Below are 22,560 nucleotides of genomic sequence, written 5' to 3'. Positions count from 1 at the left end.
TCAATAGAGAAAGGCACAAAGAAGGCTGTGTTTCGATATTCACTGCTAGTACTGAAAATCTATAGTTTCCGTCACGTATACTATATATTTTTAGTACTGGCAGTGAATATCGAAACGTAGCCGAAGACGTGAATAACCCTCCGTCTTTTCTTTATCATCCTATTCACTTGTTTTAACAAAAGACATGACGCTGTCACTTGCAATTATTGCTCGTAAATATCCTTTATTTCGAAAAATATTTATTCAATTAAATATGTTTTGCACATTTTTTAATCGAGTTTTATTTCAGTATAGTTTATTTGTGTCCCCTCGGGGTTTACAAACGCGTTTTTTACGGGGAACGTTCCCAAACCCCTTACAATTATTAAACAACACCCCTGTGCTCGTCCTGGCCGTAAGCGACCCTTTACATACTAGTACCCTCCATCCCTCGAACCCGTGCCCTCGCCCTCCTCCAACCTCTCTCCCTCCCCTAGCCCTTCCTTCCTATTCCTCCTTTGCGCTCCTTCGCCACTCCTCTGCCTTTCTTCCTTTGCCCCTGTAACTCCTTCTTCTCTCCACCTCCTCTCTTCATCCCTTCCTTCTCCTATCCATCGCCACCTTCTAAAACTCAGAAAAAACAACTTACAAAACCGCTCTGTCAACCCTCTCCATCCTAAATCCTCGCAGCCTTTCCCTCTTCCCCTCCTCTCTTCCCTGCAGCCCTTCTTCCACCTTTTTTTAGACCTACTACTCCTCCTAACCCTAATTCTCTTCCTCTTCTCCTTCCTGTCTTGCTCGTCTTCCTCCTCCTTCCTATCCCTTTACCTCCTCCACCCAGCCGCTCCTATTGTCACCCTCTTCCTCCTCCTTTTTCTTCGTTTTCTTCGCCTTTCCCTTTCCTCGCAACCATCCCTCTCCCCTTGTCCCTGAGATGCTCTCACCCTCTCTCTCTCGTCTCCTTAATCGAGTTTTATTTTATGTTATTATTTTTTAATATTATTTTATTTTGTGAAAGTTATTTTACTTTAATTTTGTTTAATTTGTATAATTTTGTTATTCTTTTATTTTATTTTTTATTCCATATTCACTCCATTTTATTAATTTTTATATTTCATTTACCTATATTTAAAGATAATAAAAAATGTACGGATTTTATGGATAACATTTCCGTGGATTCATTAATGATTCTATTGGTATTGTATTTGCTGTTTGCTCGTTAACGAGAGAAAAATAATCGGTTCGGTGTTTTGCAAATTTTTAATCAAAAGGTGTTCATAAAAGCATCTGTACGTTGCGCATTGTGATAATCAATTTCCCGTTCCGGGCGCTATCTCGTTATCATGGTACCTCGTAATACATTTTGCATCTTTTATTATATAAAAAGTGTGAGAGAAAAAGAGAAAATGATATTATTTGCAAAAGAGAAATGGTTGCATAATTATCTGCAAGTAATACTAAATAAGTCAAAACTTCTAATCTTAATTGATAGCATATTATTATAGATAGATTGTTATAGATTATATTAAGGCTAATCTATCTATCTATATATATATAATTCAATGTCCCGATTGACTCATCAACGCCCAGCCCAAACCTCTAAACCTAGAAACATGAAATTTGAGGAATATATTCCTTCCATGGCGTAAGCACTCATTAAGAAGGGATTTTTAGAAATTCGACCCCTAAGGGGGTGAAAAGGGGTAAAATGTGTGTTACCGTAGCGAAGCACGGGTATCAAGCTAGTTTTACTATAAATTTAGAATATTATATAAAAATTATATTTGAAATTTGATTTGAAATTACATTTGAATCAATTTGATGTATAAATATATTTATATAGAACTATTAATATTTATTTGGAGCATTAATAATTCTATAAATATATTTCGGAATGCAAAATTCGATGTAATTCTTAATAATGAGATATAACTTGGATGTACACGGTATTTTATTCTGAAAGAAATCTTACGCGGTGTGGAACAATTTCATGTCGACAAAAGACTGGATATAAGCTACGATTCTCAGCAGATATCTCGCTCGCGATGTTGATGGCGGTGATTCATGGGTTATTCGCCGTTTCAGCGGGGTCCACAAAACCCCGAGGCAAGAAGCCTCCTATTCTTCGCGATATCGAGCGCTATATCGTGCACTAACAACGTCATTATCCCCCCAGTCAGATAATTTCGAAATGCACGCCATTTCGACGATTCTCTCCAAGAGGGAACGAAGCGGGAACTAAGAGCAAAACTATGTCACAGTATTTTCATTGTGAGTGACATACGTACAGAGTGGTTCGTCAGAAATAGAATACTTTCTATAACTCTTCTAGATTGAAGAATTATAGAAGGTACGGAACTTCCTCTTTGAAGGTGTGGAAAAATAAACATAATTTGTATAATTTTACGAAGTATACGTACAATGCAGGGAAAATTTTTACGAAATTTCAGTTGAAATTTTAATTAATATTACTAATTAAATTCTGTTTTTATAAACCTCTTAAAAATAAAATTCAAGCAAAATACATTTCACTTCGCTAAGAAGAGATCGATTTAAACAAAAAGACGAAATTTATAACGTCAATCGTAATTATGTTGAAATTATACACGTCATTAACGCGTACATGCACACGCATGCGTGTATTGATTACCAGAGAGCACGTCGTTATATCGGGTGTCTTAGAAGTAATATAAACATCTTATGAATTAACTAATTGTAAATATAAACAAGAAACTCGTAGTGTGTAGTATTGTCGCTCGGAGTATTTGATCGAGGCGAGTTACCTGGGCATTATTTCATATTTCCGACACGATTATTTTAGTCTTTGTTAATCAGAAATGGTATATAATAATGTACAAATGATATATAAGCTTGCGGTTACGTTATGAAATGAAAAAACTGAATTGCTTTCGTCGGAGTGATACGGTTGGGTCGAAATTTCTTTGTGGAATCGAATTTCTCATGCTGTCGACGATTATTTTGAGAATCGAAATTTCGCGCGGGGAGACGACTTAGGATCGCAATTTCTCATTGGGGGACGGAAACGGCCTCGTTTTTCTTCCTTATCATCATTATATATACGGCCTTGATCGTCATGTGACGTCCATTCGTCACCATTTATAGCAATATCGTGGCGAAAGCTCGACGCAGAAAAAGAAATAGAGGAAAAGAAGAGCCTGGGGACTTTCCACCGACATCGCGGCACGCAATGTCATTTTCCAAGACCCTGGTGACAGGTGAAGCGTAATGCGAAAAATATGAGAACCACGAGATGAAAGCTGACTTTTATGTGGTCAGGAGATTCCCTCAAAGCAAACCGGATTTCTTTTAACGAGCTCGTCTCGAGGGTCATCATCGAGAATTCGATGTCGATAAGCGGATTTATTTATATTGAACCCATATAAATAAGCGAATTCACGGGTTTTTGGACCACTGAGGATTATAGTTGCTATCTCGAAATCGGAAACATTATATTCCGTTAAAAAAAAAAGGACATCCCGTAATATTCTCGAATAGTGAGGAAAATATGACACGGAAATGTATTATTTTAAAATGCGTTATTTTTTCTAGATACATTTTCAGATATACATTTTTTTTAAATATCTTGAAAAAATAACGAATTTCATAATGCGTTACTTTCGTCCCATATTTTTCGCGCTTTTTGGGATATTTTTCTTTTCGTGGCATTTTGTACGTTTGCGTGTGCGGTAATTACTACAGTGTCCTCTCGTAAGTCGATCGATCTTGAAGCTATTGAATTTCGCGTGCAGGTCAACGTAGCGCGGTTTGCGGGTCACGTGTCTAGTGGCAATGATCAAAAGATCCATTAGGCCTCTATGGTGACCGTCGTGATTACGGCGATAGGGCGCACGATATCACAGCTTGATCACGACGCGGAAACTGCGGTAGATTTGCTTTGTGGCGGACAAGAAACTCTCTTCGCCAAAATTTCGTTAATTCAAATTATTGTTGTCGCATTCAGCACTTTAATAAAGCAACCGGAAATTTCCTTTTACTTTACCTTTCAGCTGCGACACGTACGTTAAATTAACTTTTCGAAAGTTTGTAACCGTCTCTATTGTTTCATTTAAATTATTATATGCGATGGATTGTAATTATTAATAATGTTATCAATTAATTGCGAAAAGTTTTAGGTCCATATTTTTAGTTTTCAAAAAGCGTATTAGATATTCAAAATACATATGTAGTTTCATATCTTGTGACGCAGATAATTCAACAATCACGGTTTGATATTCATTCCGAAATCGATAACACAAAATCCTATTAAGATGATTAAGAAAAATATCCCAATTTATTAAGGCAGTCGCGCGAATAATATGAAAAAAAATACGAGGCTCTATGATTTGGTTGACACCCGTGAATATAAATTAACACAACGGACAAAATTTCTAAGGACTTTAAATAAATCACAAACGATGTACAAACATCAATGCTACGCAATTTACAAATATTCAAATACGGGCTTACGTTTGTGTTTATTAATTAAACACATCGCGATTAAACATATGGTGCTCGATTTAACATTGCATATTCAAAATATTTTGAGTATATAAATCCAATAACATATATGTATCATTAATAAATCGTTACTATCATCGCTTTCCACTACTTCAATCACTCGATCGACATATTACTCCGTCCTCTCAATCCGAAAGTGATGAGCAAATTATATTTAAATCAGCAAAAAGTATAAAGCCCTTTTTCGATAACGACGCAAGGTATCCTCGCGAATCGAAGCATCGTTATTAAAATCATTATAGCATAAAAATATCGCGATGGATCAATACTTTATAATTCCTATCCTTTATCGCTCCGATTCGCAAGTGAATAAATCGTGCGAAATAATTGCTCTGATAGAAATAATCGATGAATTTACAGTTATCATTTGCGGAAGTTAATTAACCGCGCGCGCCGATGGTCGGGCGTCGGGCTAATTGTTCGTAGGACCTAGCTAAACAACGTTTCGATGGATAATGCCGTGATATGCGGCGCGGCATGTATCGAATGCCGGCTTGACTGTCGCCGCTCGAATGACCACACGGCGCGCGGCGACCTTGCGTACGCCGTAATGCGTGCCGCTGCTAAACAAATATCAAGGCCAGTTAATCTCGCTTTATGATATCTAACGTTACTATGAAATAATTGTGACCGAATAATTTCGTTCCTTGTTCTTTAGAATAATTTTAATTTAATAACCAAGTTATTACTGCGTATTATAGATTTCGCGTTTTGTTTTGAGGATTTGTTAACATTTGCTTAAGGTTGGTGTAAAAATCCATCTTTGGACTTTAAAACTTTCAGATTTTTTTTTAAGTAAGTGGCTGTTTTCTTTTCTTGAATCACCTCCTGAAAAATACAAGACAATATACGTCACTAATGTATATATGATCTCTTAAGACGATTTAAAAAGAATCAATTATAGAAATAAATTCGAGACAAGTTTCATCTGAGTTCCTAAACTGCATTATGATACGTTATGTAAATGTAACGAATATCAAATTGAATTGTAAGATTTATTTATTAAACCGTATCATGTCTCAAGACCGAGCTCAAGACTTCAACTGAGTTCTTCAATAAAAATGTAATTATAAATAAGTCTTATGCCCGTTTTCACCAACGTCGTTCAATTTTAACCTTAGTTTAACTCACTCTTCGTCTGTTTCTAAGGGAGACTGTTAGAAAGAGACAAAGAGTGAAATGAACTAAGGTTAAAGTTCAACGACGTTGGTGAAAACGGGCATTAGTCAATCGCATTATTTCTTTCCTGGATTCCATATATTTATGTATTATTTTCTTATTTCCTCTTACTTTTTAATATTTCGTTTCATTTGCGAATAAAATAATAATTTTGTAACGAATAACAATTTTGTACCATTTTTTTAGGTGACTTAAAAGGAGAATGATTACTTAAGTGAAAAACCTAATTTATTAAGATTTTCCTTCTGAATTGTTTATCTTATTCCCTGATTTTATTTACGTCATTTACGTCGTCAGATAGAAATGATTTCATCATTAGATTATATGCTTGTATCATTATTGTGATGTTACTATAATGGATATGCAGAGAAATATGTGATTTGGCTAAATCGTGTAATTAATTTAGCATTAGCCTATTAATATTCGCATGAACAATCAAAATCCGAATTACCGAATTTATGCTAATTGTCACTATTATATGCTAATTATTAAAGATCTACGCCATTAATTATGGCAATCGTATACTAACTAAATCTGACATGCAATTTAGAATTGAATGTCTCAAAAGCCTAATTTGATGTGCAATTTCCATAATTAATTTTACATATAGGTCTCTAATAATATAAAGTAAAAATGATGACGCAATCGAAAGAAGGCGAAAGTACTTGAAAAATTAAAGTTAAGCGAGCGGCATCTGCTATTCGTGATTCCATTTGCATCGATTATGTATAATTTGGTACGCCGTGATTATTTAAAAGTAGCCAATTTTATTTGAATGCTTATGCATATTAAATTTCTGCTCGGAATATTTTAATAAATTAATTCATTTTTCTCTTCTCTGATTCGCGTTTGCTCTATCGATTTCTTCTCTCGAAATTGAGCGGGTTCCCTATTAGAGCACTTGTCAGGTCTCCCTCACGGGCGTTATGACCATGTTCTTGCTGATAATCCTTTTAATTATTCCGCATTAGGTATCCCTTATGATTCAGCAAATAATTATCAGGTATATTAATTATTAAGTAATTGCTACAAATTTTTGTATGAGCATATTTTCTTTCAAAAGCTTACTGTCAAAGTAAATTTTCATATTTTATATATTTATATTAATTATCACATTTTAATTGGATTCGTAGTAATACCTCTTTTATATTAATAATGTTATCTTTCAAAGTATTATGAAAGTGTATAATAATATCGAGGAATATCAATAAGTCTTATCACTTTTTAATTTAATAATACTAATTAATATTATATCCGTCATATCGTATGTATGATGTACGTATCAAAAATAAATTTTTCAAAAGTAACTCCGGAATATTTTCATTAATATTTACAAGATGCAAGAAATTAAATATTATAAAATAATGATAAATATTTGAACTGGTTTATAATTTCCACATTGAAATTGACTTTCTCTTTCTCTCTTCCTAACTTAAACAATAAAAATATTTACAATAATTTTTTATATGAGAACAAATATGTGTACAAAATACATATACATTTGATTTTATAATATACTAAAATTAATATACTAAATTAATCTATTTTGTAATTGTGTAATTTCCCTTTTTCAACACAATCATCGTATATTATATGAAATTCTTCGCAATAAAGGATTTATTAATATAATATGATATTGATTAATCGCGCAATAACACAGCAAATGCGCATTCGCTCTACACGTTAGTAGTAGAGGTAATAGGTCAGTGAAAGAAATCCGAAGCAGTGGCAGCGAAGCAAATAGAACCCAGTTAATAACGACGCGAATGAAAACCGTGCCCCGAATTACAACAGCGCTGCCTTAAGCTGCAGCTTGCAGTATTTGCGATCAACGAAATACCGTTGATTGCGGAAGATCGAAAGCTGTTAGTTGCAAAAGCTCGCCGCACAATCAAATGGCACGTATCCGATCGATACGTACGCCAAATATATTCGTATAAAATTCCAGTTAATATTTTGTATTTGTTTAAAGTAATAAAATAATATAATAAAATTTGTATAACATGCACAAATGAGAATGCAAACTATATATGACAATGTAAATTACGCGATGCAAAGTTAATGGAAAGTTACGCAAAACGTAAGCTCTACTTTTTTAAACATAATTTGCAGATAAGCTTATTAATTATCGCCCATTAATAAAATTAATATATAGTTAATATTATTACGTAATAAATATACAATAATAATAATTTGATAATTTAGTTAATAATTAATTAATGTAGTTATTTGATACACGTAGAGAAAGAGAGGAGAGTAATATTAATATGTAATCTGTTTATAATATTTAACAAAGTGAAAAAATAATTTAATAATTTGGTTAGTATCAAGATTTAAAGTAAAATAAATATTAATAGGAGGGTGATACGGAAATATATTATTTATATTTATTATTTAAAGCCCTTCAATTTAATTCGTAAATTTAGAAATATTCGATCGTAATTAAGCGACGTATTGAAGAGTCAAACAGTTCTTTGATCTCCTAACAATTCGAGATTCAAGATAGGTGTCGACTTGTCGTTTGCGTAGCAAATGGAGCGACACGGCAATCGCGCGAAACTCGAGAATCACTATACCTATTGCAAAATCGCAATGCCGGTTCGTCGTATTACGCAATACAGAAAGTCTCGTGGAAGCTGTTTAAGTTACAGCCAATATGCAGTGCGAAAACGAAACATTGAAAAAAAGACGTAAAATGGATAAAGACTCCCATATTGAAGGTTCGAGTTAATCCTTTCAAATTTGCAAACTTCATAATTAAGAATTTAAGAATTATAGACGATCTAAAATTTGCGATGGAATGGAAGATTTCGTGTTTGCAAATAATATCATATTCAGTATTTAAAGAACTTAAAAATAATTAATCAAACTAACGAAATAATGAAATGTCAACATAACAAAACAAAAATAAAATAATATTACAATAAATATATACATATATATATATAATTATTCCCATTTTATATAAATATTAATTTTTCTTGAGAAGCCATGGGGAAGGGAAAATTTAATGATATAGATTAATTAGGAAGCTCGTGGAGTTTTGAGTTTTAGATTTTCGAGCCTTAAATTTTGTTTTTTGGAATTGTAAAAGTTAAAGCTAAAGAATTTTTAATTTTAAGTCTATTGTATTTCAAGATTTTATTTAGAGAATAACATAATTATGTTAAAAAGTTTGGAATATTTTGAGTTTGGAATTTATGTTAATATTATAGTTCAGTTTAATTTAAGTTTAGGATGCCGAAGCCTGATTTTGTTATAGGTACTTTGAACCTCGAAGCCTAGAATAAAAAACATGTTGCAATTGAAAAGCGAAAAGAGAACTATGTAATAAACGATGTACTGCGCGGAAGGAAGCCTATCCAAAGCCGCAAGACATGGATCTAATAAATGTATAAATTAATTTTTCTTATTATAAATTTTTATCATTAAAAATACAAATATTATATAAAAACCAAATTATCACTAGACGAATGGCAGTGTTATTGTGATTTTTCAATGTATTTATGGCCGTTATTCATAGTCGGAGCTTATATATAAGATCGACTTAGGCCGGTCTTCATAGTCGGATCTTATATTTAAGACCGTCTTAAATACGAGCTTAAGATGTTATGAACCAATCACAGAGCAGTATTAGCATCTTAAGACATTACTTAAGATAGTCTTGAAATAAGATCCAACTATGAATACGGGCCTTAAATTCATCTTCAGATAATCCGTAGTCAAACGAGTCGTACAGCATCTGAAGATAAACTATGAGACGATCTTAAATACAAGATCTGACTATGAATACTGCTTTATAACTTCTCGAAATAAAATCTTATATCACATGCGGAAGTTGTCACATTCATATCAGTGCGGATCATCATAACATTTTCTATTATCTGTCGGAATAGAACAGCGCAGTGAAAGCAACGCATCACGTACCATCTCTCTTTGTCGAGCATCCCCATTCTCTCATTCCGGTCGCCGTGATGTATTCGGTGGCGCGAAACAGCCGTATATAAACACACGTTACATACAATCGAGTTGCAGCGCTATTTGCTGCTGTATTCCCGAACACCGTATGTACGTACGCGCGTTCCAGTAATTTTCATTTGTGTGCGAATGCCACAGTTTCCGAGTGAAGTATGAAACGTTGCAACGCGGCGGATTTATCCAACAGACGAATCCCTTAAAGCCAGAGCTATTTGAATTGAGTTCTAACAACAACAGAACATTTTTGACTGGCATTTGTTTATTACTTATTTACGTTAATTATTTAACTTAGCTTATTTACCTAGTAGTTATTTTTTGACTTAAAAATGTATTACTTAGTTATATTTTAATCAAATTAGTGACCATCAATACATTTCATAAATTAATTATAAATATCACAAGAAATAAAGATATCAATATGTAAGAATAATGGAATAATGCGTGGCTGTAATTCTTAAACTTTCTAAATTACACGCCAATTAAAGAAATTAATAAGGAAATGTTTCTTAACTATTACTAAATCACTAGTTAATACTGTAATCTTATTCTAAAGTGTAATTGTCCAATATATTGAATTAAAGAAAGAAAGTAATTATTGAGTAAACGCATTAATCCATATACATAATAGAAAAAAAAGACAATGGGAATTGTAAATCAGGCAGGTCGAATGAGAGGCATCGTATTCGCAATATTAATAGTTGCGAGGAACGAACGCTCGCTCGATAATAACGGAAGTAATTCGAATGAACGCAAATTCATATTATGTTAGTACTAACTTCTACGCAAACTAGTATTTCTAGTATACTTAAACAAATTAATCTAATATGAAAGGGTAAAATGACGCATTTTAACTTTAAGAGATCGAATTGTATGTACAAGGTTTATATCGTTATTATAATAGAGAATACCAATAACGCGTGGTTGCAACCGTAAAACAACTGTTTTTAGAGTACTCAAATGTGAGAAAGGCCTTTTTTCTCGTCGTAAGCCCGGCCTCATCAAGTATGCAGCAAAGGCGCCGGCAAGGGATCGAAATGCCTTGCGTATGCAAAGGCGAGCCTCAAATGATCCTGATTCATGAGTAATGAGAAGATCTCGAATGCTCTGGAATCAAAGATCGTCATTTGCTAACTGTAATTAGCCACTCAAGATCGATCAATGATTCTCATCTCGAACACCGAGATTTACTTAGTAATGAGAAGATCTCGAATGCTCTGGAATCAAAGATCGTCATTTGCTAACTGTAATTAGCCACTCAAGATCGATCAATGATTCTCATCTCGAACACCGAGATTTACCTTAGCCGTGACTTCCACTATGTGTGGAAGTCCTTTCCGTATTGGATGAATTCGGCCTCAAAATTATACATCCTCTGATGTCTTCTCATGGCGGTGGATTGCATCATCCTTCTTATATTCTGTAATGGCGGACATCTTTCAGCTATCTCAATACTGGCGGATGCCTCTCCTTTTTTCTCGCTTCGTGTCGGTCAGCGTCGTATATCCTTTAGATATTTCCTTTCAATACTAATTAATCCCGAGTAATACTGTAAATCGGGATATGGATATCGTAATTCTGATCAAACAAATTATCAGACACAAGAAAATACTGAAAACGCTTGACTCGACACGCGTGACTTCTGATTACGAGAGCCGGATGCGGAATGCCCTCGCTTCCTTCTTCGAGAAGCATCTCGCTTCCGTCCGGAAGCCGGAAATTAAGCAGCGCCACTTCGCCACACGACAGCGCCGCTGCGCGCGCAACACGTTTACTGCCGGTTACTATGGGCCCGCACTGGCCTCTCTAGAGACTTTCACGGAATCGGTTGCTGACTAGATTATGCAATAGGTGGCAGCACACCACCGCTCGTACATCGATGCAACGCGGCATTTCAAACAAATTAATTATTTATATTAAATTAATATTTACTTTATTAATTTATTTAGAAATTTATTAAAAATATTTGAGCAATTATTTGATAAAAATGTTTATTAAACTTTTTATATATTTTTTTACATTCTTATATTTATGTTTTTATTTTTTCGATTTCTATTATTTTTAACGTTAATCCGTTTACGTGACTTATCTGGTACGTCATAGCTTGTACTATAGTTTTGAGAAATAAAGCGCTAAAATAAAAGAGCAAAGAAAGCGGAAAAAATAAGTAAATATCACAATGAAAACTCCCGCGTTGGGAAACTCTTGTTTCCGTTCTGTTTCATTAACCGAGTAAATAAGAGTATCGAGAGTTAACTGATTTTACTGGGGTATATCGCCGCCGGCAACGCAATCGGAAACACGCACTTCCAGCGTTGGTCGGCTATACGCTGTAGAATTACATTTGCAAATAAAGTTGCAGATTTTTTCAGAAATTTCTCCGATATATAATATTTGTCGTCGAGAGACAGATCGTTAGAATAATCTGTAATTATACTAGATGCTACTGAAAAATTCTTTGACTTAAATGCAATATGTCTTACTATTAGTAGTAAAAGTTTCAATTTTGTTTCATTCTCTTCGTAGAATATCTGGATAATTAAACTTCGACTAACATTCTATTGAAGAAAATTAATTATGTACCTACATATTTTTGATAGAATTTTAATTTTAATTTTTTATATATATACATATATATTATTTTGTATGAAATATTAAGGAGATTATTTTAGAATTTAAATAAAAATATATTACAATATAATACTATATTAAGACATTATTAAAAGTATTATTAATTTGAAATAATTCGTTTGAACAACTTTTATTTCAAATATCGAAATTTAATTCAATCGCGTGATTGCTTTCAATTATTACTATCAAACTCCTATAAAATACAACGCGCTATTTATATGTGTATAAATCAATGCGCATAGATTAACGGATACCAGTCTCTAATCTTAAGAGACTTGTTTGTGTGAGAGAGAATATTCTCTCTTTCTCGGAATTTTATATATAAAAAAGAAAAATACATGCACACGTAATAATGAAAAATTCTATAATCCCTGGCGCGACGCCGCGTGAATTGACTGTTATGCACATTATACTTACAGTTTACAGTTATATAAAAATTTGGAATGGTGACATTCCGTCTTGCTTTGTGCGACGCGAAAAAACTTAATAAACGTAGCGTTTGTTTTAAACGCGTTGTAGAAGTCAGAATTACTTTCCATACACGTATATAGCTTTCTCGTCTCGCCTTTATCGCGTAGAATTCTTTAAATTAAAGCCAAATGGAGAAATATGTATTTTGATCGTAATCTTAAATTGCTCATGAGAATTATATTATTATTAAAAATATAAGGAATTCGCGTATCGGGATCACATAAACAGAAAAAGCACTCTTGAAAAAAAATAAAAGACGAAAAAACGCGAGAAATAGAAAGTACGAGGTCTCGGAGAAGCACAAGTTTGGAAAAATATATGAAGCACGAAGAAAACTGTTATTTATGACGTGAGCCTTAACTCCCTTGCTCGCTCAATGAATATTTCGAAAAATACGCGATAGCCCCGAGCATTATTTTCCAATAAATATTTGATGTAATAAACTTTTCGTATTTTTGGACATTAAATTGCGAAGGAAAAAAGTAGATTCGTGGAGTTAATATCAAACGTTTCACATACACAGAAAAGAACATCTTTGTGTAATAGGGAAGAATTATTATTTAGTGATAAAAATTAAATGTTAAATATTATGAATAAAATAAAACTTTAAAGATAAATTTATGTACAGTATCAGAAAATATCTGAAAAAATAATATTTCGAAGAAGGAGGGATTGAGGAACGGAAACAAGTCGCTGCAGCATCGATTTTTTTTCTACTTATTCACGATAAGTACTTGCCTATTATATTCCATGAACCCTCTTGTGAACATGAGTGTATCTCTTTTGCGCGGCAGTCTTTTGTAGCATGTTTCGATTTTTGCATCTCCATTGTGCTTTCATCTCTAAGTGGTATAACAAAATCGACTTCTAATACGCTTACAAAAACGCGCGTATTCGTTAAAATGAAATACGCCCCAATTTTATAAATACAATTCTGATTCTATAAATATTTTACGCATGCATTAAACGACGTATATTGATCAGCTTTATGCAAAAGGATTACAGACATACAAAAAAATATTTTTAAATAGAAATATTATAAATTAAAAGCACATATATATGAATAAAAAGAGTTCTGACTCTGTAATTATATAAAGAATAATAAGAATCTCGAAATTTTATATATAATCTCGATCAATATTATGCAATAGAAATCAATCTCTGATACTCTTTTTTTTATTTGGTTCTTCTTTTGTAAAGAAGTACAAATATGTCTTTAATCTTTTAACATATAATCTTCCTTTGGACTTCTTTGGGTTAATTTTTCAAAAAAAGTTATAAAACATTATTTGTTAAACTAAATATGTGTATTAATAATGCCGATTAAAAAATATTATGAATATTTTTAATAATTATAAAATATTGTATATTAAATAGAGAAATAGTATAAGAAGCAATTAAATAAGAGAAAGGATAGAGAGATTTAATGTTACTGAACGTAAAGTGTGGCAACATAAAATAATTTAATAACAAAAATTGCAAAGCTATATCATTTTTAATATAATGAGAATACAGAGATAATATTCTTTATATGTATCAAATAATACTTTGTAGATAGTTCATAAATAATTTATAATATTCATAATCAGTTAAACAACTTGTAACGTATGTATAAGAACTTATCAGGGTGTAATACCCGCGTAAGTATATACATAAGTTGAGAGACTCTAGGTATAACGTCTCGGCGTGTCGACCTCCGCTAACGTTCCAGTCAAAACAGTCCTTGGCCTCGAGGTTACACGCACTTTACGATAAGACGCGCGTTATATTCCGACGAGAGCGAGGAGTCGAAATAATCCTTGGCCGAGATCGGACGTCGTCGTTCGCGACGAGTGCTACTTGGTTTTACGATCAAAGCGAGCGTGACAATTTGAAACAGGCGGGAACAACAATATCCAGTGCGGTGAAGTAATTAAGTGGGACGATACTTAAAAAAAGTGACGTTCCATTTCGTACCTATAGTGTGATAAAGAGAATAAAGAGATTCTCTTAACACATTGCTTCGCAGTTTTTACTATGACACTGCGCGTGTCATATAGTAACTCACTTTATCGCCTACGTGTCGGAACAAATGGAAAACTTTGTCGATTTTAGCTCGCTTATAATAGTCAATGTACGTTAAATGTAACATGTCGAGATAAGGAATATATTAGATTGTAACACGCCTACTCGTTGTCTAAATTTAATATACATTGGCATACGTCTCATTTAGACGATTACCTATATTACGTGATCGTCCTACTTGGATTATATTTTTGTTACGAGTGCGACTCCTTAATTGTAGAACAACGAGTTAACTAAAACAGCATTTAAAGAAAATTGTACCGTCTTCTCAAACTTATAATATACTACTCAATTATATGTATTATATCTCTGTGTGAAATTATGTGAAATGTATTTTCTGTCTTCCTAAGTTGGGCAATTAGGACTGGCTTTAGCATCTAGACTTAGGGATTTAGAAAGTTCGAAGAAACCCGCGTTTCGACCGTCTCTTCCTTAACGAACCGGCGATAAATAATGGCATCGCGATAAAACGCGACCAGCATCTATTATTCAGTGACAGTTCTGTCTTTCCCTCTCGATCCTCGATAAATTTTCCGGCCCGAAAGTAACATAAAGCTGTGAACCAAAGGTGACGACCCGGTCGGAATTTCAATGAACGTTTAACTTCGTTATATACCTTCGGTATCTTCTGTGAGAAACTGATATGCTCTGACAAGTCAAGGCTACAAGGTGATCCGTACAGAACTCATCACATGAAAGAGACAAAGTATTTATGTGGAAAAATTTGACACATTTTGATCTCTTCATTACTTTACATTATAGATTATCGAAATAATTAGAATATAACGGTAATAGGGGAAAATACAAGGAAGAAAAATGGATGTAAGAATTGAATTAAATTAATAAATTGATAAATTATTGAAATATCGATACAATGGTATCACAATAAATTTGACTGGACAAATCGATATAACAATTGTTTTGCTTATATCTCTTTTTGGAATTATTTCTACACGTGCACGCGCAGAATGCTGTATACTATATACGAGGGCCTAGATATACTCGCTCGACGGCGAAGCCATTTTCGCTAAAGGCACACGCGTTATCGCGTTATCGACGATAGCTAAAATGCCATTTTCTACGTGCCTGCATCTTGATAAAGCCGGTAACGGCAGCAGCATGTTACGCGAACGGCTACATGCAATTTTCATCGTAAAATGATTTCTACGAAAGATCGTGACGGCCGCGGCGGCTTAAAGCCGGTAATTTTTGTCACACCGCGAAACATCGCTCACTTTCCGCTTTCGTGATCGTGTTTGTATCGCACGGTTTATTCCTCAACTGCAAGAAAAAAAAAACAGATAAATAAAAGAAATCTCTCACAGCACAACAAAATTGGGAATTAAATATTCAAGACGAAATTTTTATGAACTCTTACATTTTATCACCTATATATATTATACTTGTTATCTCCTTCCTTTTTATTATATATATAAAAAACACATTTATTATTAAAACGGATATTGGCAAGGACCTTTTACTCTCGTCTTTCGAAACAGGTGCAACAGTTTCGCGATCAATGTCGATAATGCTCTTTTCTGGCTGATCTCCAAAAGTATTATTTTCCCCTTCTCTTTACCGTCCTCTCATTTATTGACGGTGGTAGCGGATGCTCGCGAATGACAAGCAGACGGAAAAGAGTGTGTTAAAGCCTTCAGAAGTCTGACGACCGGCAGCCATCACGTATAGGGGATCTCTTGACTCGAGACCGAGACTTTCAGAAAGTTAAATTGCCCACGAGAAACTCCTTCTAAAATTCATCGAAAGATATAACGAACCGAGGAAAAGAAAGTTATATTCTTTTCTAATTTTAGATATAAACTTAAAAATGATGAACGATGAAAAAATTATTGCGAATTGAATTATGAATGGAAAATTGACGTATATCGCGAAAATACAAAGAAATATGACATTTAAATAAAATTTTGTTTGATCAATTTTGAGTTTAAATAATCGGATAGTATTATTTAACTGTAGCGCAAGACTTTTTTAAAATAAAACATCTTTTCTAAATATATATAACTAGCTGGTTACCCGGGCTTTGCTTCGGAGGACATATGTAATAAGACACGCAAATAGTCTCTCTCTCTCTCTCTCTCTCTCTCTCTCTCTCTCTCTCTCTCTCTCTCTCTCTCTCTCTCTCTCTCTCTCTCTCTCTCTCTCTCTCTCTCTCTCTCTCTCTCTCTCTCTCTCTCTCTCTCTCTCTCTCTCTCTCTCTCTCTCTCTCTCTCTCTCTCTCTCTCTCTCTCTCTCTCTCTCTCTCTCTCTCTCTCTCTCTCTCTCTCTCTCTATCTCTCTATCTCTCTCTCTCTCTAAAATGCTATAAATTGAAAAATATTACTTCGTAATTTCGTAACCGATTTCCAAAAAGATACCGGTTCCTAAAAAGATCGGTAACGAAAAACTATACAGTTTATAGCACTCCCCGGGAAATTCTACCCCTGTTTTATATACAATTCTTTAAAATTCGATCAATTATTTCCCAAAAAATTAAAAAAACCGGTTTCCAAAAAATCAGTAACAAAAAACTATACACATAGTGGCACTCCCCGGAAAATTCTACCCCTATTTCACATACTTTTGGTAAAAATTTGATCTGTAATTCTTTGAGATTCGGTCAATTATTTCTCGAAAAATTAGAAAAATTAGAAAAACCGGTTTCCAGAAAATCGGTAACAAAAAACCATACACATAGTGGCACTCCCCGGAAAATTCTCTCTACCCCTATTTCATATACTTTTGGTAAAAATTCGGTTCAGGAGTTTGGGCTGGGCGTTGATGAGTGAGTCAGTGAGTCAGTGAGTCAGTCAGGACATCTTCCTTTATATATATAGATTTGAATAATTAAGCTAATAGCGAATTCGGGCGCTTGCACTAGTGCACACTGAGTGCGCATTAGGCTTGTTTATAATTTATTCTTATATTTAAAGTCATTTAAATACACATTTAAAAACTTTTTATAGCCAATATAAAACAACAAAATAAAACATTCTGTATATGGATCTATATGAATGCTGTACAAATCATTTTACAGACTAAGAAGTATTTGAGATGATCTGTAAATATAACAATTGATTAAGAACAAGCCTTAGTGCGCACTCAGTGTGCACTAGTGCAAGCGCCCGAATTCGCTATTAGTATGGTGAAATCCGTGTATAAATAATGGGGGGTATAATTGTATCACTACGGTATAATAGATCGCCAATTTATTAAGATAAATTAAAAATAATTTGAGAAAATAAAAATAAAAGCTAATAACATAATAGAACGATAAAATAAAACAGAAAATAATATAGTATAGCATAAGTAATAAAATAACAAAATAATAAAATTTAATGTTATGTATAAAAAATCATATTAGAAAACAATATCAATATTGTTTTTGGTCTTTCCGATACGAGAAGGCCAGATTGGTAAACGTGAGAGATGTAAAATCGTACATATGTCTTCAATCCGAGATTAACTTTTTATAAGAAGCAATTATATAAAAAGTTATACACGTTTCTCGAAGGTTTTTCTTCAATTTGGACATAATTTCATTCTCATTATATTTGAGAATTTTGCATCAGCAGAATACATTAAATTTAGTAACTATTTTACTAGAGATTTTAATAAAAATATTTTTATTATATCAAAAAGATAGTTTAGAGAAAGAAATTTAAGCGTGTAGGAATATTGATATAGTGAAACAAATATACAAAAATTTGTAAGAAACTAGCCGCTGTATTAGTCTGTTGATGAAACTAAACGACAAGGAAATAAAATTTAAACATCTACAAATTATAGAAAAAGATTCTAATTACATTAATTACATAGATAAAGAAACAAGAAAATAAAAATTGCTATTATAAGAATTTTCGATAAATATGTCACACGCTAATAAGTGGCGCGTTAATCTTGCACTTAACGTCTGCTATCGTCGAGCGAATCTATTTCGGACTAAGTGCACCATTACATAGAGCTGCATAATACGACACGATGTACGTGCTGCAGCATCCTATTAAGTTTTAATTAACAGGCAAGGGCGCAGATAATGCGTCCCTGTAAGACGAAGTATTTCCGGTTCACTCGTATATACTTTTATTTCTCATTATATATCGAGAGAAAGAGTTTGTATTCGAGTAATCGATACGTACACCCGCAGGTGCAATTAGAACTTCGCGCGATGCACATAAGTCGGTTAATTAAGCCGAACGCGGATAAAGCACACGTTAATTATGTGTTCATATAATTATGACATTACTTGAACGCTTCGAAAATTGTTTAATACGTACTGCAATAAGTTGTAATTACTAGATTTTTTTAAAAAGTGTTTATTTGTCTGTGTTGTAAAATTTTCAGATAAACATGGTATTTAAAAAAATATGCATAGCTTGAATTGAATCAGCTTAGCCCCGGTCTCCCCTACAGATTATTTTGATTCTATTTAATTTTTATTATTCCTTTATCCAATTTTCTATAACATAAATAAAATGATCAGAAACGACTTTTTCTTTGCAAAATTATTGGCTGTGTACCTTTAAAACAATGCTATTCATGATATAAAGGGAGATGCGTAAACATAGTGTAGCCAACTAAACTTCCAACGCAATTTCGGTACAAGCTCTGTCTCGAAACTTGAGGCTGTAGGTCACTGCGTGTAGTTAGCGGTAAACAATATAGGTTCAGAACAACTTTGACAAGAGTTATGCAAATTGCGGTCGGGGAATCTCGAGTTAGTACTGCCTCTACATTGTCTGTACAAGTATAGAGGAAAATTTTCAATGAATTACCTGCAGTACATTTTAATTACATCATTTATATCTATTATAACAAATAAAAGAGTTTAAAATCACTCTCTTTTATTATCCTTTTCCTATGAAAGTAACCAAATCTTGTTAAAGAGTTTAAATATCACTCCATTAAGTTTTATTAGTTACTTAATTACATTTGTTGCTATTAATTTGTCGGTGATAATATCAGATATTAAGAAATTTTTTAGTAATATAATAAAATATCACAATTAATAGTGTATTAATTGTGATGAGAATAAAATATAATAAAATTGAAATAAAATTGTGATTAGAAACATAATAATAACTCCTTTTTTTAACCAAATTATATATAATAACGTCTTTCATAAATGTGTAATTTTAATGAATAAAACGTGTAAAATACGTTGAAACCTAAGAATCTGTCCCAGTTAAAGCATACCCTCGAATATCCGTGTGTCAAAAATTTCTCAATTCCCCTTGACAGAAAAAAAAAACTTCGAAATGTCCGGAAACCAGGAGATTCCGGAATTCGTGCTATATTCCGAAGTGAGTGCCGACGGATTTGTGCGATCAATTTTTATCGCCGGAGGTTTTTCGATACAGCCAGGATGAAAAGAAGCAAGTTCCGGCTGAATTTAATTGCCATCGATAAATCATTCCCCCGTCGCTGGATTTGTGTCGAAACGGAACGCGTGCTATATGAAGAAATGATAGCTTTATCTTTTACGTCATCTTAAACACGTAAACATCGCGATTGTAGAAGGCACACCGTTTGTAGAAAGCGTGAACAGAAGACAGAAAAATGAAGGGAAAGCGATGTGAAGAGTAATTAAATTTTTTCTATTTTCTATTTTCTCGTTTTCGGTTGTTCCGGCCTCTATTTTACATTCCGCGGAAATTTATACGGCGGCATTTACTCGTATATGAAATCCATTCGGAAACGGGATACCGTAGAGAATTCTATGAAAATGGCTGCGATTCTAATTGGTTTAAATTTCGCAATTTATTATTATGCCGGATTACACATGTTCGTGTGGCCGAGCTATCGAAAAAAAAAATTAGAAATTTATATTCAAACAGAAGCAAGTTGATAATTTTTAAAGAAATAAATTAGTGAGCTTAACTTAAAATATATATAATCGAGAAACTTAATAAAAATAGCCAGTAGTAACTCGAGAAAGAGAAATGGTTAATAAAAAGCTCAATTTTTCGAGTAAAAAGCGTTCTTTGTCCCTCGAGATCAGTTTCGAACGCGATTTTCTCCACGTGGGCGAGTTTTATCTGGACCGTTCTTCCTTTATCGAAGATTAAGTTAACTCGCGGATTAAGGCTACTGCGCGAATTACAGCGAAGCGTTTTAAATTGCCGTGGCAATCCTGAATCCGTTTCTCCTCTTGGGATGAAGTTGTTACGCAATTCCGCGCCTGACACACCGTCATTAATCTCACCGTTGTGGGTGTTTCTATAGTTTAGCCAGGTCCAGGTGAGTTTCAGGTGCAGACATGACCATCCATCCTCCGGCCGTGAATCACACCTCGGTGTTTCGAATGAAAATGAGAATTTGTCGGGTCCGGACGATGTTGTAAATAAACGTTTTCCTTACGTACAATATTATCTAACCCTCGTTCTCGCGATTATTTGCTGAACGCAATTCACTTTAATCGTTTTAATCACTTTACCATTTTAAGCAGTAAGATGAAAAGTAAATAGACTCCTCACCAGTCTCATTAAATGCTAAAATGCATCTTCAATTAATCCTGTGAATATATACAATGCTTTTAAAAAAATCGTGCAGTGTATTATTACTTCTCTGTCAGGATTGTCTTTTTATACTTAAGATAGATATAATTTGCAATATTCTATAACTTCTACAATCGGAAAATATGCTCTGCGGTTTCTCTACGATGCATTTGACTGTACAATAACAGCGATATTGTCATATGTTTTGAGACAACGTATTATATATTCGAGGCAAGATATCCATTCTTGATTCTCGTCTCTTCCGCCGGTAGAAACGAGACAAAGCGGGGCTTCCGTTGTTGTCGACACAATGTATCCGTGAAAGAACCGTGGTTGCAATCATAGCGGCCTCGTTTTAAAGTTCCGTCTGTTTCTTAAACATCGTGGGGAAACTCGAACTATATTTCCCGAGAAATGCACTACGCGCGAGGAAGAACATCATAAGATAAAGTTTGCAAATATCTAATTATACCAAAGAAAACAGAAAGTTTTTTTAACGATTTCTTCTATTTACTAACTTCCTAGTAAGATTCCAACTTTTTTAATTTATTTAATTTATATTACATTTCTTTTAATATTCATATTCATTAATTTATATTCAGAATTTTTTAAATTTATAATTTATTTCTATAGTTTGTTCTTGAATTTACTTCAACCTCTCTAATTGAATTGCAAATCCTACTAAATAAAATCGATAAAAGAATCGCGCTAAAACGTATAAAAATAAATAAGATATAAAATAACAAGCAACGCCAATAAAGCCAGAAGTCATAAAATTAGATAAAAATTTAAAAAAATATTCAATTTAAAAATTCAGAGTTTTGTTGAAAAGATCGTTTGTGTTAATAATAATAATGTTATTGTATTTTTATATCGCAATCGTAAGCGCGTAAGAAAAGAAGCGTATTGTATATAAATATATGAGTTATACCAGACTTATCGGTGATAAGCTTTACGTCACTGGCTTTACATATAGCTTTTATCATTGCTATTAATCGCGCGTAATTATTACGCTCATAACGAATGCAATGCATCTCGCGTCGTATTGTCGGGAAATCCATGAATATCGCGAATATCATCGCGATCATAGATTATCCATATGAGGAAGTTCAGTTACAGTTAAATTTATACTTTTGATAATATAATACTGATTTTCGACTTTGCAATTTCAAATTTCAAATAATTGAAAAAAAATAAACTCGAACACAATTAACGAGGATATAATATA

At 33.3% G+C, this 22,560-nt stretch overlaps 1 protein-coding gene and 1 long non-coding RNA gene across 7 annotated transcripts in view; one reads left to right on the top strand and one right to left on the bottom strand.

Annotated features, from left to right (window-relative positions):
- Positions 1-22,560, top strand: part of LOC139778992 (octopamine receptor beta-1R) — a 64,150-nt gene that overhangs the window by 19,137 nt on the left and 22,453 nt on the right. The gene's annotated exons all lie outside the window — the stretch shown is intronic.
- Positions 892-10,027, bottom strand: LOC139778993 (uncharacterized). Its single transcript, XR_011719759.1, has 2 exons — positions 9,625-10,027; positions 892-5,346 (listed from the first exon to the last, which is right to left on the bottom strand). It is a non-coding gene; the product is annotated as an uncharacterized lncRNA (long non-coding RNA).

The sequence above is a fragment of the Temnothorax nylanderi genome, unplaced genomic scaffold (assembly GCF_030848795.1).
Source record: "Temnothorax nylanderi isolate EJ_2023f unplaced genomic scaffold, tnyl_v1.0 TNYL_tig0204_pilon, whole genome shotgun sequence".
NCBI lineage: Eukaryota > Metazoa > Arthropoda > Insecta > Hymenoptera > Formicidae > Temnothorax > Temnothorax nylanderi.
The sequence above is the reverse complement of the archived record's forward strand: the minus strand, read 5'-3'. Positions and strand labels throughout refer to the sequence as shown.